The 18742-nt window shown below is 38.2% G+C and overlaps 1 pseudogene; it reads right to left on the reverse strand.

Moving 5' to 3' along the window:
• Nucleotides 1-9354: 9354 nt before the first annotated feature.
• LOC136288908 (tetraspanin-3-like) lies at nucleotides 9355-11391 on the reverse strand (annotated as a pseudogene).
• Nucleotides 11392-18742: the final 7351 nt, after the last annotated feature.

Consider the following 18742-nt stretch of genomic DNA (forward strand, 5'->3'; position numbering starts at 1 on the left):
CCAGTAATGATACTTTCATTGTTAATTTGCATTTCCTTAACCTTTGCAGTATTCCCTACCTCTTGCATAGCTTCTTTAAAATATCAGACACTTCATGTATATCAATTTGAGACAACATAAAACCAGCTACCAAGTCAGAGCTCCTGACATTTGCAGATTTCATCTTGCTAAACAAGCTCTCTGCCATCTACCCCACAGATCATGTTCCTTTGTTCTCCAGTAAAATCTCATAATAATTAACTTTAGACAAATCAAATGCCATTATTAACAAAATGTAGTAAGTGTCTAAATATCTCATAATGTTCTCGTTTGCAGTTATGGGACAGAAATTACAAATACTTAGCCATCTAGACAAGTTTAAAGGTGTGGTATCCCTGGAAGTGATATACAATTGGAGGTACAAGTATTCTACATATATTCTCTCTCTTTCTCCCCTCCTCTCTTTGTTTATTTACACATATATATACATACATTTTTTAAATTTTTTTTCTTCAACACTTCCTTTCTCAGGGATCTATACAACCAGGCAATCACTGTATATTGACATAATACCTAATTTTTTTTAGAGGTTACCTAGAAAATGAAGCGTCCTTGGATATTTCACAAGGTCATTATGTGAAGTTTTCTGCACATGTTTATCTTATATGGCAACTCTGGGCATTTATTCATTCCAAGGATGGTGACAAGGGGCACAAAAGAAAGAACTCAACACGATCCAACCCAGTCCCGCACCGTCTGACTATGCACAGAGCATGTGATGTAATCCAGCATCGGGAGCACATTGCCTCAAGCCATCTCAACTGGCTCAGTGGCTGGTTTGGGCATCCATATTTGCCATTTCTTTGGTCAGGTCCCCAGCCTGCAGATACTCCATGTAATGCAGCACTTCCCCTATTCTCTTTAATGTTCCCATTTAGTAGAGTGCCTCAGGCATTTGTCTCTGGGCTGCACCATGGTGTCACAGCTCCCTGTGCTCAGTGCTGGCCCATAGCAATGCAAGGCACATAGTCCACTGGCTTAACCCAGGCTTGGCCACCACCAGCTTTTGCCCAGAGAGCTGCTGCAAAATCAAGGATCTTATGAGGTCTGGAGCAAATACATATCCAGGGACTCACTTCCCTGACAAGAAGAAAGAACACTGTCACTTAAATTTTCTCCCCTTTAGCTTCTAAAGCAGTATCCAAACTCAGGGACAGTTATCACAGTCACTGACTAGCAAGTGGCCTAAAATATTTGAGAGACTATTTACTTTTTCTGCAGAGCAGATCAGTTTCTTAACATAGCTGTCATGACTTTAATTTCTCATGGTAACCACAGGGAAAACTGGTGACTGCTAGCTGTGGGGTATCCTGAGGAACCTACTGTAAATAAAACTGAAAATACCTTCCTACCCGCACATAAAACCCAGAAACTCCTTTTCAAAGATAATATTTGACCCAAAGTTGGGTCTATCGTACTAGAGACATTTTCACAAAATGTCAGCTGTCAGGGAACCATCAGCTACGAATCCCAGAACTAACACTGTCGTGCCCCAGCCCATTTGGAGGAGAGTTGTGAGTCCTCAACACAGGCCTGACCTGTGTCCCCAACCCATCTCAGTGGTCTCTGCAGAAATTCCTCCTGTCTGCAGATAATGCCCAACATAACAGTGCTGGAAACCTAAAGCACCTAACTGCCATCACTCACAAGAGTAATTAATCTCATAATCACCAGCTCAACTGGATGTAATTGTCAATATATTGTTTCATGAGCTTCCATTGACAAGAAATGAATGATGTCTACCTGCCAAAAATGAAAGAACTCCCTGGGTACGGTACAGGGATTATTTATATAAAAAAGAATAAATCATAAAGAAAGTGGCAGGAAAAAAATAAAAGGGAAATTCTGCTGGCTGAGTGTCTGGAGTTGAAATTTTTATTGAGGCAGGTTCCGGGGATTTTCTATATTACTATACTTATTTAACCCTAGCTCCAGTTTTAATGGATACTGATTTCTGTTTTGTTCAGATAAATTAAGTCTCAGGCCATTTGTGCCTTCAGAATGTAACTATGTATCTAATTTGGAGGGGGGAAAAATCAAGTAACTCTAGTAACTGCTATTATCTTCCATTCAAATATAGGGTTATGAAGAAAACATCTAATCATTCTGCACTGTCAAAGTTGCCTATTAGCAGCACTCCTCCGCCAGGGATGTAAGAGACAAAAGTAAAGTTAAATATGTTCAGGAAACAATGTTTATCTGCTACTGAGTGTGGTGTTCACTTGTTTTAGGTTACAATGTAAGATGAAACCAAAAATATGAATTTGATCACCACCTGTTAAAACCAGGTGGGGCAGTGCTCTTTATTTCTTCCATGACCTATCCTCTCTCCAGAGGGATATTTTCTGTTAATGGGCCATTGAGTCTCACTGCATGACTGATAAAATTACATCATCCCATTGTGAGATGCTCCACCCAGGAGAAGGAACCAAGCATTCCTGCCTGGATATAATCTGACATCTGGAACACCACAGTCAGCCTTACCCACTTAATTCCCTGAGGACAAGATCTCCATAACCACCACTGGACCTTCAGAGGAAGACCAAACCATTCTACAGGATCATTGCTTCAACAGAACCACATCCATCATTTCAACAGGACTGCAGTCACACTTTAATTGGATTGCTTCCACCACCCCGACCAAGGTGTTAGGCTGTATTCTGACTATCCCAGTGTTTCTGTATTATTGCATTTATTTTAATTTTCCTATTAAATGTAGCTCTGACCAGGATCTCCCACTGGTTTTCTTTCAAACTAGTACATCACTTTAAAAAAATGAAATGATCAGGTGAAGTGGCACAATGAAGCAAGATTCACCATAGGAGAAAAAATTAGATTTGAAGCTGAAACCTTCAAGAGTGCTGAATGACGAAGCATCGGTGGGAGAGCAAAAATTTTACCATTTGTTTTGCCTCTTTTTATATCTCATAGAAAAACAACTGCACCATCACTTTCCATACAAGCTTTTTATTTTGATAATGTCCATTTTAGCAGACATAGTGAAAATAGAAAACAACATGACTGGGCACAAACTTGACATGCCAGCTTTCCCTTAACCAACAGAACTGGCATTTGTTTTTCTTCTGACTTTCTCACATGCAAAAAGGTTAATTCAATATTTTGACAGGGAACAAGGAGTATGTTTAAGTCCTCTTTTCCCTTAATTCTGTTGCCTTCCAAGCTCATACCACAACTTTTTAGCATTGCATTAAGACATCAATTCCATGTTACCTTAGAGCAATTAGACAGAGTTTATTCTGTGCTTTTAAGTCACAACAGCCATTCTGTTTACACAGTGACAGTAGCTGGAGACCAAACGTCAATACAGCTTCAAGGTTTGTAACATGAAGGGAGCAGCCTTCAGAAAGCCTTCAATCAACTTGTATAGATGACAAACTTGTAGATGGGTGATGTACATCTACTAGACAACTACAGATCATCTTTGGAAGTTCTGCAGGCTTCTTCTTCTTCTCTGTACCTACTATTGCACTGTCTCCAACAGTCCACATGGATTTCACAGAGGAAAGCAGGCTAAACCAAGAATTCAAACAGCAAAAGTATTGCTGCATACACTAAAAATAATTTTAATTGACTTTACTATATAAAGTGGTGAAACAAGGTTTTACTGATAGGTAAAAACACTGTCAGCAGCAAGGCAGAAACAAAAGCCAAAAACCCAAAACACAGTTTCCTGCCCTGTTAGAGCAACTGAAGACTTTAGGTTTCCTTTTGGCCTGCTTCTATGCAAATGTTGAAACTCATCTCCAGAAATACACACTCCTAACCTAGCACGCATTCTTGAGGAGTAACCATATGGTCCGGAAGAGAAAAAGCAGTCTGCATGGTGTATAATACATAACTATTCAGAGATATATATGGTGGCTTAATGACTGGTACAGCCTGCCTGCTCTCCTCTGTTTTTATAGTTAAAGCATTATTTTAAACTATATAGCATGAATTCATCCTCTTGTGTCCTCAGTTCCTCCCTATAGCCTTTCCCTCCTTTAAATTCAATATATTTTCCAGGCTTTTTTCCCTTTACAGCCAAGAACTGCAGCACATTCATTTCACAGTAATCCCTTCTTGCTGCTTTCCTAATACCCATGTGCATTAAAACCTCATCCATCATTGTTTTCAGAGAGTCAGCTTTTTAATCAGATCTGTATGTATATTGGTTTGAGCATGTGGCAGTTTAATTACCCTCTTGAATATGTGAAACACATCTTTGTCAAATCTACTTATATCTGAAGAGAGCTATCTTATAACACTAATTAAAGAGGGATGATGACAATTTTTCCATACTCAAATTATGTCCCATCTGTCTAGTCATCCTCCTGTTCACTCTCCGGATTAATTAAGGGTGGGGAAAGGTTGTTTCCCTGGAGTTTTGCCTAATGCAGGATGAAAAGTCTGCTTTAACGAAGAAATATACCAAATTCCTTTCTTTTTATCCCAGAGTAAAACACATAGCAGAGTAGAACAGAGTCCTTTGTTTTGCTGCACTCTGACCACCTAGTCATATATTGCATGGCATCATGAGCCCAGTTTGTGCAAGCTTACTGAATCTAGTAGTTGGTCTGAAGGGAGACATAGCAAGGCCAGCAAGTCACAGCTAGATAGAGTCCTCTGATACCTGGACCCACAGCTGAAACCAATTTTATGTTGGTATGATTAAAGGAGACCATAGTACCAAAGGGGTGTGGTGTGAAGGCAAGCAGCTCTTCAGCATTGCCTTTTATCAGCACGAGATTATTTTGCCCATTGCCATTTCTTAGTTTATTTGAGACATCTACAAAAATTGCAAAATCTTCTGGTCTTGCTTAGTCAAAAAAAGTTTCAAAGAATTTATTATTTTTAACAAGACTGAGTTTGCTTCTTCCTAAATGTACCTGCACAAAACCTGTTGTACATTTCAATCAGACCTCCCAGATGCCTAAGTCATTAATCTTCATGTAAACAGCTACTGAAAGAGCTTTTAATGGAGGAAAGGATGAAAAGCCCTGAGGAGTCAGGATTGTATCAGGAAGGAAGGGATGATACTTGTGCTAGATGCTGTCACACTCCCACACTACCCTCAGAGGACAGGTGCCAGCTGATTTCACATACCAAAAAGTGAAAAATGAGGCAGGAGAAGAGGTGTCAGCAAGGCCTGGGCTACCTAGGCCCTCATTACACTGGTGGGCTGAGCAAGTGAATAATTTTGATCCACTCCTGCTTTAAACACTTTTTCCACTGCTGCTGCTTCTTCTTGCTGCTGGTGGTGGTGGCGGCTTAGGGGGTTTTGGGCTTTGGTTTTTGCTTTGTCTGTTTTGGGTTTTAATTGTGTTTTTCTTCTTCCCTTAGTGGAGACTGATGACAGTGTCCTTCATTCATAAGAATGCACTGTCACCAGAGATTTTATCAGCTCAGAGAGTGACAGTGCTTTTACTACCCTCATTCTCCAGTTTATACAAGGCGCTGCAAATATACTCTATGAAATTTATTTAAAGAAATGACTACATGCTATTAATTTAGGGTCACTAATTGCTTAGTCAATTCTGATGCTTTAGTTAGGCCAGGAGATAATAATGGCAATAAATTTGCATAAAACAGGGCCATTAAATATTGAAACTTCTAAAATTAATTTCTTTAATAGCCATAATATTTCATTGTCATTTTTAATATACACTATATAAACCTAGTTTTAATTTCAATATTTCTCCATGCCTACTGTACATTTTTCCTTTTTTCCCCCCTCTGACCTAATGCAAAGCTAAACAAGGTACTTATGAGCATTTCACTTTGCAGATTATCTGTTACACGCTGATCCAATTTCCAAGTTACATAAAAAAATACAGCTCACCATACATAAAAGACTATTTACATGTAATTTTTTCTTATGAAATGTTGAAGCTCATAATTTTATAACTTTAAAATATAATTTTCTGGGGAAGATAATAAATTCAAACCATGCTAAATTAGATTAGCATGGTGTTAGGTATTCCAGCAGTTGCTATGACATGAGGTGAAAGAAAGCATTTTACAATCTCAAAATATCATTCTGAGGAGGTTTTAAACCTTCGATTATTAACAGCACTGGGTGACTATAATTACTGAGGCACAGAGATAAAAAAAATTTGCTTTCCATTTTTTTTAACTTAGTATAGTTGTTGCTCTTGTATTCACACTACTGTATTACTACTCCTTTCTCTCACCATTTTCTCCTCAATTAGAGACCAAGAATCACTGGTTCTTCTCCCTGTTTAATTCTTATTTTATCTTTTTGGCATGTTTAACACAACCTTTAACAAACACACTGTTTTCCATCTAGACCAAACTGCCCTGGAAAGAAAATGAGTTCTTCTTTAAGTGAAATTATACAGGTTCTCTCACACAGATATTTCAGATTACTCCTGCATGAAAATCCTATGCAGAGGAGAGGGGAACCACACAAAACAAAACAAAACAAAAATCTGCTACCTTTTCTACTTGCACATGATTTTGAGCGACTTGCACAGTAACTCTTGCCTAAAATTTGGAATGCTGTTTTCTCCCACACAGCTCTCCAAGTAATCAGCACAAAGTTGCACACTTCAATTCATTTTAGAATTTTATGGGCTTCTAGGGATTTTGCACCTGGCTCATAGAGTAAGCACACATTCTTTAGACATTAAAATGTTCTGGCCACAAGAATACCTGAATTTAAGCAACAAATTGGTATATGAGTCCTTAGACAAATATTGTTTCACTAAGTAGTGTGAAAAAAGACCATTTAAAAATGGATCCTATTTCTAATATTTTTTCATACCTCCAACCAAGCACTATAACACAAATGGTTGAGTAGCAAAAGGGGGCATTTTAAGACATATTATGAGGGGGTTTTTTCTGCCTTAATCAAGTATGGTCACAAGAAATTGGGCTAACAGAGTAGTATAAAAAATTTGACCTTGTTGTCCACATAGAGAGGTTGAAATTGCATTCTCCAGTCTAAAAAAGTCTCAATATGATCTTCAAATGTGACTGTTTCATTGTATTTGTCTGCAAAGTAGAAAATATAGTCTTGTAGAAAGATATTAAGGTATTTTATTTTCATAATACATTATTATGTTTCCTATAAGATTGCAATTTCAGTACTCAATTTCTTCCCTTGCCTCCCCACTGCTAAGCTGGTTAATTGGGGATCCTTTTCCCCATGTTTTGGGCATCCTAATAGCTACCTTTACAAGCAGTGTTTACATCATTTTACTTATAAGAACAATGTCATAGTAAAATCTGAGTCTTTGCTTAGAAAGCAATAGCAGCACTATGATTTAGTCAATACTAAAAAAGAAGTACAATGAGGAGCGGCTTCACTTGCAAACTCTTTTAAATAGTCCATCATTATAAGCATTTCCATGAATTTAATAAAAGTACCAATATCCAATATTCTGAACCTAATGTAATAAATGAAGGGTGATCATATTACCCAGTTTTAAAAATTGCTTTACATAATGTAATCACTTACTTGCTCTAATTGAATTTCACTTTACATCATTTAATAAATGAATGCTGATCATTTGACATAATAAGTAATTCAGCTCATTCTCTGTACTTCTTAGGTCAAAAATTATTTGTGTCGTCTTCCAGAATGATATTGGGATATTTTAGAGTTAGGTTTCTTTTCCTCTCAGTTTCTTTATTATCCTGTGTAATTCCACCTTGTAGGAAGAAGCTTAAGCTAGACATGCATGATGAATTTGTCAAGAAAATACATAATGTAACTCTACAACCTCCTGCTACTCCACATAGAGCAACTCTACAACAGACTACAAAAGCCATAATTTCAATTAAAGAGTCATTTTAACTGGTTTAACAATACCCATGTGAGGTAGGAAGGAACTTAGTCTTCAATTACCTTCTAGCAAAGTCCAGATTTTCTTCTTTGTGCTTGTGAGACAGAACTTAATTTTGAACTGAAAAGACAAGAAATTTGATGAAGAACAACTCATAATTCAAAGGCTGAATTATGTTCTACTCTGAGGTAAATCAAGCCATCATTCACAATAAAGGAAAAGATACAGAGTTCTTGGGGAAAAAAGAAAGAAGGAAAGACAAAAAGACAGTTGATAAAAAGCTGCAATAATGCTTTTTACATTTTAGAAACAATTCTACCTTTCTGACTGTTGCCTTTTACAAAAGATATCAGAGTATAACCACCAACTCATTCATAGAATATACGGGGTTTTATACATATATACATATATATACATATATATACATATATATACATATATATACACACATATATATATATATATATATAAGCTCTGTAAAAGACTAAACACAGAACATATTTCCAGCTTTGCACTAGACATCAGTTTGTCCCCTTCGAATCCAAAGCAACACAATTTTCAGAAATGTTAAATCTAAGTCATCTGCTGCTTTCCTATACAGCTGCTAATTTTTTTAGATTATGAAAAACAGCTGGTGATCCTTTCAGAATGAGGAATACAAAACACATAGAATGCAATAGCACCCAAGGATTTATGTATCTAACAATACAGAAACAAAGTGTACTTGCTTAGAAATAGCACCATTTTTATTTCAAAAGAAATTATTCCTGCCCAGAAGTAAGTATTCAGAATCAACCTGCCAAACATCAATGGGGTAATAAACCTATTGCTTTGTCTTCTACTCTACTATCAACCGTTTATATCTGGAGTATGTCTGCCTCATGCATCCTCACACTTATCACCAGGTTCAAGAGGTGCCCTTCTACAGGGAAGAATATGCAAGGGAAAAAATAACTACTAAAAGCCATTTCATATATTTAATATCTCGTTAATTAATTTTATATTTATCTTTCCATTTTCTTAGTACAGAAAAAGTAGAGGGAGGCATGCATGACCTTAACTTTTAGCAGGCAGCAGAATAGATGAGGATATCCACATAATTTACTCTCTTTAATCACCTTGAAATTATTACTTTCTGCTTAGTGATGAAAAATATGGACATTCCCCTCCAAGAGACTCTGGCTCAGAAATTGTGAAGGAAGTTGTAAGGTATAAAATTTGAGAAGAATAATAACCCCCATAATAAAGGCAAATGGTTAAAAGGTACTTTACCCACTCCATTCTTCAAGTTTACTTTCTCCAACAAACTCCTTCTCCCTGGGCCTGTTGCTGTCATCTCATTTTCACTGCATCTTTTTTATGTCATAGCAATAATTTGCATTACGAAGTATTTATGTGCCAGAGTACCACAAAGTCCCTATTGCGGTGCTTAACTGGACAAACGTTATTCATTGCCACACCCATCCCATGTCAAGAAACATGAAAGAAATGTCCCCTTATGTTATGCTACTCACAGTCATAACCATTTCCTTTATTTACTTTGGAACATTCACTCCTTTTTTAAGAGCTTCTGACATATAATGGAGTAGTTATTTTCCTTTTTCTAAACCAGTACCTTAATTGTGTGAAGTAGCTTTGGAGGGAACTGTTTGGATTTTCTTGGGGTTTTTGGTGGGTGTTTTTGTACGGTTTGGGTTTGTTTTGTTGGGTTTTTTGTTTTGTTTTGTTTTGTTTTTTTTTTAATTTGAGAAGCTTTGCAGCACATTTCATGTTTGATCTTCACATGGCTAACAATTAACATGCAAGAGCTGACCTAATGTGCTCTGGTTTTTTCTCTTTTCTGCTCATGAAAATCAGTACCTGGTGATTTAGGGTCAGAAATTTGCAGTAAGTTACCTGAAATTTTGTAGGAAACTTAGAGCAATAATGATTGAACTGACTATTTACTTCAAGTTCTAAGGGAGTTGCCAGATCAAGCAGTTTTTGAGACCCAGGCCTATTCCTTGTTTCCAGTCCAGTAAAACCTAATGAGGTAGAGTTGTAGGCCCTAGAGATCCCCTACAAACACTTGTGAAAGGATAAATCTGCCAAAGTTCCCATTCCCAGGTCAACAGAGAGGCTTAAGACACTTTCCAAACAGACACCTAAATGGAAGCACACACTGCACACCCCAATGCAGGTAGAGCACAGCCTTTGCCATTGCCTCTCTAAACATCAATAGCACTGACATAAACAAGCATATGAGCTACCCACAAGCTAACTTAGTCCTTTCAGCACATGCTGGCTGGAGGGAGACGGAAAGAAAATGGGTAACAATGGTATTTAGTAAGGCAGGTATACTTTAAGAAAAAGTAGCATATTGCTGGTTTAGATCATGATCCCACAACAAGTTGCTCTGGGACAGAAATGCCTTTTGTTACTGCTTTCCCTGCACTCACATACAGTAGTTTTGTGCCTGCACATACTGAACACCGATCCCCAGAAGATTTTCAGATACAAAATGCTTATTGAGAAAAAAAAAAATCTGTGGGAGAACTGATCTAATATCATAACATTAAATAAAAAAAAATCCAGCAGTGATCAACTAGTTTGATTTACACGCAATGTTTTTTAATTGTGTTCCAGTGTAACAATTAAGTAGTAAATAGCCAAGGAAACATGCAGCAGGTCCAGTAAAGCGGTTAGTACATATACTCCTCTGAGAAGGTATACGAGTCCAGAATATGGAGTTCATGGAATCGCTGATGTCTCATTAGGATGCCATTGCTGACACCAGCCAAGAGCTCCAAGATGATTAGCACAGTACAAAACCAAAAAATGTACAGCATGGCAAAACACAACTGGCCTCGCAGCTTCTTTAGACAGTCTTCCTCAGAAAGCTGCTCCATATGGCCTAAGTCTCCTCTGCAGTGGGAATGCTTCTCCTTACAGCAGCTTTCAGGGACACAAGCTAGGTGATGCCAAGGAGAAGATAATGTATTTAGCTAGTCTGTGTAATTGTGGACCCCACAACACTGCAGTTTCCTCTGTATCACATCCACAGCACTGTTTCCAGAATCCTGGGAGCATGTCCAATTGTGCTGGTGAACAAGGTAACCCATAACGCTTTCCAGCTGAGCAGCAGTCCTAACACAGTAGGAACGTGCCAGAGCAGCTGAAGACATTTCTAGGCAAAGAAGTAGCAGCAGCAAGTACATGAGAGTCCCTTGCTGATTGTGGGAACACTTAACAGAAAGAGAGACAGCCAAAACTCCAGTAGGTAGCAATATAAGTGCAGTTGCAAGAGCCAACCAACCAGGGAGAGGCAAGTAAGACTCCTGAAATAAGCATCTGTAGTTCTTGACCACCAGGATCACCAACACTCCACCAAATGCCTGAGTTGCAGCAGTACCCCAAAAGATGAAGCCTAGGAACCTCAGCAGAGATTGAGCAAAGGACCTTAGGTAGGCATCATCATAGCACCACAAAGATGGCAGAACAACCACCACCCTAAACCTCCTCATTTTGCTCACTCCAGCTAACCCTAACCCTCATCATCAACATTTAAGAGGCTTCCACCTCACTTATCCAGGTGCAGCAGATGACATTTCTACCTAAAAACAATTTTCAAGAGAGTAGTAACTCTGATGAGGCTCCTTAGGACAACTGATGCCCTGCATCAGTTTAACCACATACTGCTGCTGCAGCTTGTTCAGCACAGCCTGCAGAAACAAAGAAGGTATGTGCCCAGCTTGTTGTAGAGGATCCCATACGCTGCTGTCATTGGAGACATTTGGACTTTGGAAGGAGGACAGCTGGAAGAATGCTGCACTCCTTTCATATGCAGAAGACCTAAATGCAGAGAAATAGTCAAAGTGGTAGCCAGTACTGCTTGTTCAGATTGCTTGGACTGCCCAATTCTCCAGCAGTAGCCAGGATGGCAACACATTTGCAAGTCAGAGCTATCAACAAATGTATGGTTTAAGCAGAGCTGTTCAATAAGGAACTTCCACAGGTGATGCTCGTCTAGACTCATTATCCTCCTCAACACCTTTATCATTCATTAAATGTTATAAGGGCCATAATGATGTTAATAACATTCTTCCCTTTTTTACTCAGCAAGACTTCTCTGTAGATAGCTTCAATTGCTCAAGACACCTGGATGAGAAATCCCTGCCATTTCACACTTGTACCTCTCAGGTTGCATTACCAGTGATTTGACTGACTGCTGTAATGACAGAATACAGGCAGCAGTAAGTGCTATATTAACTTTGCCTTGTGTATAAGGAAACTGAATTACATACCAGCTAAATCACTTCACAACAATAACAAAGGGAATTGATGCCACTTATCAGCATTATCAGAAGAATATTATTACTCAAACTTGCGGCATGCATGAGCCATGCAGGATTGGAAACCTGCATAAATCCTGCCACAGGTACCAGGAAGGCAGATCCCAAGCCCAGAAGTTATTCTGTAGTCATCCTGATGAAGTCCCTTAAGGTCTCTTCAGTTTCCTGAGACTTAGAGCAAGACTAATGCAATGTACATACATAAGGGAGAATACAGAGAGATGATCCTCATTTTCAGAAACACAAGCACCTGCAAACCTGACAGAAAAGCTGAATAATTTGGTGTTCACATGTCTGGAACCCTGTTAAAGTCTCAGCAAAGCTGATGATCCCACATCTGTCAGACATTTTACAAGAACCTTTTGCTGATACAAACACTATGCATACACAGATCTTGGGCAGATTCCCATCAAAATCTCTTCCTATATGCTGTACAAACAAGTTATTAAGGCTAATTATTTTGGAATGAGATAAATTGCTTTTATTATTTTAATCTTTTCATTAACAGTAATTAGCATGCAGTAATTAACTTGTTAAATCTTAACAAAATCCTTCTTTCAAAGCTTCTCCTGGATGTGTCTTCCTTCTCTGATGCCAGCATCTGTCCTCTCTCCTGTTCTGCCTACTGCTACCCCCCTCCCAGCCCTCCTGCTGTGTTGTTTTGCTGCCATTCACTTATTTTCTTGAATGCTTTTTTCTCTGATTTCTGTCTTCTGCATCAGGCAGATGGAGAACTGGGCAATAGAATTCCCCCTCACATCTGTACACACATGGAAGCTACACTGATTTGTTTCCACAATGCAGAAAAAAAATTATCAGAAAAGTGTGAGGAAACGTATCAGAAACACATCAGAAAATACTCTGAGTACCAACTACTTTCATTTAGCTTGCAAGTTTTGTAGAAAAACCATGTGACCCTGTCTCTTTTCCTTTCTGCCCTTACCCATGCCCATAAAGCTAAATGAGATATTTAGAGACGAACTACAATATTATTTACTTTTAGCTTATTCTATGTCTCTGTTCATGGCAGAACAAATGGGCCAGAGATCATACCTGACCACCAGCTCAACACGGGAATCAGAAGCACCAACACTAAACATTGATTGGCAGCCAGTCCCCAGGTGAGAGGTCTCAGTGTCCTTGGGAGAAGTAGAGCACACTCAGCACCATAGAAGAGGAAATTGCAGCTGTGGGGACTAATACTGGCAGAGTTATCTAAAACCCCTCACCGTCTTTTTGCTATGCAATGCATAGGCATTCAGGAAAAGAAAGTTTTTGCTCAAAATGTAAGATGAAGGACAAGAAAAACAGAATTGGTCCCTGAAGTAATCAAAAGACCAACTGGCTCCCTCAATAGTACTGCCTTTGTGATAAGTCATTTTACCTGTGTGTGTGGACAAAGGCTGTGGAAAAAGGGACAAGCAGAGCTATCCATCAGGAGACTGTAATGTGACTAAAAGAATATAGATGTGACAGAATAGGAATGCTCCTCTGTTTTCTTTCCAGTGGTAAACAGCACAACACGATAAATGCCGTCCCTGTTTTCTCTGAAGTTGTTTCTGCTTATGAAATGATGTGTATTGAAATTGAAATGTAGGTGTAACAGATAATACACCATAGATAAACTATTTTCTCAAATTTTGCTGAAAGTATAATGCCCCAAGGTAATAACATGCCAACGGTATACTTTTTTTTGCATTCACTGTTCTAGAACGTTGTAACTGACATTGAACAGCTCTGATGTGCCCAGAAGGTCAAAGAGGTTCATTCCATCTGGCTCCAGGAGTGGGACCGGAGAGCCATCAAGTCAATGCTTTGTTTGTACAGATTACTAAACTCATTTTGGATGACACAGGATGTCATACAGATTGGTCAGGGAGCATAGCTGAGCTGTAAGAGGCAACAATTCAAATCAAGATGGACAGCTAGTCTGTTCAGACTTGTGTGAACAAGACAAAGCCTAGAGGTGACCATAGCATCAGGGTATAGCTACACAAGCACATCTTAGAATTACAGAATCATAGTCACGTAATGGTTTGGGCTGGAAGGAATGTTAAAGATAATCTTGTGCTAGCCCCCCTGCCACAGGCAAGAAACCTTCCACTACATCAGACTAGACAAGACAATCTTCTAAGCTTCATACAGGCCTCCTATAAAAGGAGACAAGATCTCAAAGCCATATCCTCAGGAACTGCTCTTAGTGTCCCAGTGGCACAGACAAACCCTAAAGTTGCCTCAGTAAAACAGCTGCTATTTCCCCTATAACCCACGTACAGATGAAGATGCAGATGGTGAAATTCAAGCACTCAGAAGGAGGTTTGTTTTGAGAGTTTTGAACATTTTTTAAGGCCTTGTTAGATTAAGGCACACTTACAGCATAAGATATGCATTTAAAACTTTCTAAAACACAAGGGTTTATATCAGTTTCCTCTACTCCAATTTATATTATGTTTCCCCACCACTAAACACCTTCTTGACACCTCCAGTGGTGAAAGGTGGTGTGTGACCCAGTTGGGCTGGCAAATCCAGAAAAAGCATAAATGGGTATCACTGCTATCACTCCTCCTTTCATTGACCCCAATCCTGTCTGCTGGTGTTGGCAGTACATCTCTCCCAAGCCAAACAGAATTCATACGCACTTTTTCCACTTTCCAAGAAAAGCCCTGACTGCATGTAAAGTGGCAGCAATTAAATAGTAATATTTGGGGGAAGGCGAGAAGGAAACCTGATTCTTTTCAATCAGGTCATTCAAGCTATAACAGGTACTCAAAACTCCACACAGCAGAAGGACTGGGTACCAGCTGGAAAGCTATTTCTAGAACACTGAAATCTGCAAAGTCTGTTGCCTCTTTGAGAATAGAGAACACTGTTTTATGCAACACATCATATTACAAGATTATTCAGGCAGCCCAAATGGGAAAAAGATAAAAAAACCTGTTTGGACCCAGTGCCTACAGTTGCAGCCATGCACAACCGGTTTCCATAGTAACCAAAGTGAGATGATGTTGCCTTGTGTGAGACTGATACCTCCCATGGAAAGATTGAAGCAAACAAGGGTATGACTACCAGCTATTCCTATTCATGGAGAAAACATCCTCCACTCAAGGACTGATTTACCGTTATTGACGTGTTTGAATTCAAGTCTTTCAGTTGTATAGCCTGGCTACATTTGCCACACCAGAAGTGGCCTTTTTTGTGATTGAAGAAGCACATCAAATGTTTGCAGGCTCTTAGTTGGTTTTGCTTTTAATATGCCGCATATTCATTGGTGTTGAAAATATTCAGAATCAATTGTCAAGGGTTTGGTGTCTTCATGTATTTTCCTCTTTCTTTCCATTTCTGAATTGAACATTTAAAAATGCAGACTAGAAGCTTTTTCTTCTTTTGGTGTTAAATTTTATTTTTCCCTTCCTGTTTTTATTTGCCAGTCTGGAATTGCTATGAAATACCTTGTGATTGGATGAATACAGACTATCAAACTATGAAAAAAGGAGGGGGAAAATCACTTTCTGTATTTCTTTCACTTTGGAAATTGGAAAACATTTTAAAAGACACAGAATGGCAAAAGCAAAAAATAAATTAAAATTAAAAGGGAACTTCTGTTCTTTTGATTGTCTTTATTGCAGCTGGTAATAAAAACAGGTTTGAAGAAAAGGTGCTTCGTAAAACCTTCAGAAAGTTAAGGGCTGAACACTATGAAATTCAAGTCAACTTGACATTTAAAGCATTTTGTGACTTGGCTTTCATTGTTTACAAACATCACTAGCTACAATATTACTCATGTGAATGCAGTGCTCTCGTTCACATTTGAAAGCGTATGCAAGGTTCCTGGGCATTTTCTGGAGTTATAAAAAGACTTTTAATATGAAATATAGGCCCTTTAATCTTTAACTCATAAAAATAGCTAACAGGTTTCTCTTTAGGGAGGAAGTGAGGAGTGCCTGCATACATTATCTCGAAGTTATTGAAGACCTGACAAGAAACTTACACTTGTCAAAACTTCTCATGAGTAAAGTTGGTTCTTTGTTGTGTCTCCTCAGAAAATGGAATCGTTGTAGAATACTTTTTCCCCAAGAGAAAACTTTCATGAAACATTGGGCTGGAGCCCTTCTGGGCCAGCCTTCTTCATTGTATTGCCTGTGAAAACTCAGGCAGATCTTAGCCATATGTAGCATTCTACTTGTGACCTTTTGCCCAACAAGTCAATGAGTATAACTGCACAGACATAAAGCAGCAAGTTGTGAATAAAAATTTGGAAATCTTTTTTTCATATTGATACTATAAAATCTATATACAGCACCTGATACAGCTCTTTCAAATTAATTTCCTGATAAATCTTAAGATCAGTCAGACTCAGCATCCTAAATTACAGAGATACTTTTACAAATGTTGCCTTTGGATATTCTGCTTATCAGAGAATGTATGTCTATTAATGCTCTTAGAGCTCTGAAAATTTCAATCTTAAGTCATCAGGATTTTTTACAATATGGAAACTTGGATTCCAATGTGTATCTCACAAGGTGAATCTAGACTCAGTATCAGTTGGTTCTTGAGAGCACTGCAGCAGTGATGTACTTGTTTGTTATTGGTTCCTATAACTACTCAAACTAGGCTGTAAAGGAGAGATTTAGCATGATCACATGCAAAAACTTCTTGATTACATTTTCACTTGAGCAGAAACTTAGGAGTAAAAACCCCCCATTATAGCCCCAATGATATTATGAGCACACAACTACTTCTGAAATACTTGTTCTGTCCAAAGACAAATACAGCAACTTTTTTAAGATGAGAGCATTGGATTATCTTGGTGTGAGCATCTTGCAGAGCTCACAGGAAAGAATGGAATTTGTGAAGCTTGTGATTCCTTTCATTGGTAATATTTTCCAGGGTTTAGGTTCCTCTGGTGAATTACTGAATCGTTCTTCAACTCACTGACTGGGGGAAAAAATCAATTAAAATATTCATTTTGGTTTAATCTGAATAATTGTTAAAAGGTCACCTTTTCCACCAAGAAAGATATTAGCAAAGTATGTTTTCAGTCTACAGGAAGCTGCAAATTAAGCCAAGTGAACATAAAAGGAGTATTTGATAGGGTCCTTGTCTCTTTTTATTGGCAGAGTAGTAAGTATATCAGTATCAAACGTAATGTTCATCTCATACCAGAGTTTATAGTGACTATGCAAGAGTTATTATTTCATTACCTTTTGTAAGTCATAATATGAGCATATAAAATGTCAGCTGTGTCAGAATTAGTCTTAGGGTACATTTCAAAGAAGTGGAACCAATTTTAATGGGATTTTTATGCATCTTCATTCAGATGAAATGCAGGATTTAGAGGGAAAAAAATCAAAACCAAAGATATATGCAATTTATTTCTATACTCTATTTCTATCTCCAGTCTCTCCACCAAACAGTTGTCTTCAAAAGGTGTTCTGCACTTAAATGGAGATGCTGTCGTTGACATGGAAAGGACTATTATGTTTAAAATCATACAAGTATCTAAGTAAAAAAAAGCAAATAAATGAAAATATATTTGGACATGGAATGTAACAACACATTTAAGGGAGAAAATGTGAATGCATTCTAGTGCCAGGAAAGATGTCGCTGCTAATTTCCAGACTAACGACAGGCAGAACAACATGGCCTTTTCTTGGTAGCAGTCATTTTATTTTATTTCAGAATTTAGATATTCATCAAAACTTAATTTTCAAGCCAAACCACTGGCAACCAGGGGCCTTTTCAGAGGTTCCCATAATGCTGAAATCCAGCTAGGTCTACCAAAAATATTCCAGTATTCTATAAATATCTTACCCTTTTCCACAGCATCTTGATGTGTGTGGTTATTGTTACTCAAGCAGCTTCTTCAGCAACTACGAGCAGAACTGGGCTCTGACATACGCTCTGCATGAGACAGCCCAGGAGAGACTGTTTTCTTGTTTACAGCACAGTCTGAGGCAAGTTTCCTCAGTACATGGTAATGGTTCTGAGTGAGTACTTGCTCCAGCATGAATATCCATGCCGATATAAACCACGACACATAAGTATTCCCATTGTCACCAGTCAGATAAAAGTCAAAGACTCAGTGTGAAGCTGAAGGGTAACAAATTCCATTCAATGTTGTAAACAATGAAACAGACAGTGATGAAGAGCATGGTTGTTGAATCAGGAAAAAAAACTACCAAAAACACCCAAAATATGAAAAGCATTAACTGGATTTTTCTTCTTTAATCTCCTTCCATAATTTGTTTGGGTGCTCTGTATAACAAAAAAAAAAAAAAAAAAAAAAAAAAAAAAAAAAAAAAAAAAAAAAAAAAAAAAAAAAAAATTAATAATAATATCCATTTTTCTGATAGGCATTTTGGAAACAATCACTCAGGACTGAATAGAAAACTGCACCATAATCTGGTGGCAACTGTGGTCTTCCTTTTGCAAAGCATGTAGTGCCAGATTAGTTGGGGCTGCCCTGAGCTTTCATCCAAAATAAAGCAATTTGGTATTACCTAAGCTTCCATTCCCACCACCACACATGCATCAAGCGCAATGTGACACAGTGCCCATGAC

The sequence above is a fragment of the Chamaea fasciata genome, unplaced genomic scaffold (genome assembly GCF_029207755.1).
Source record: "Chamaea fasciata isolate MVZ Bird 193981 ecotype frontalis unplaced genomic scaffold, bChaFas1.0.hap1 SCAF_4, whole genome shotgun sequence".
In the NCBI taxonomy this organism is placed as follows: domain Eukaryota; kingdom Metazoa; phylum Chordata; class Aves; order Passeriformes; family Sylviidae; genus Chamaea; species Chamaea fasciata.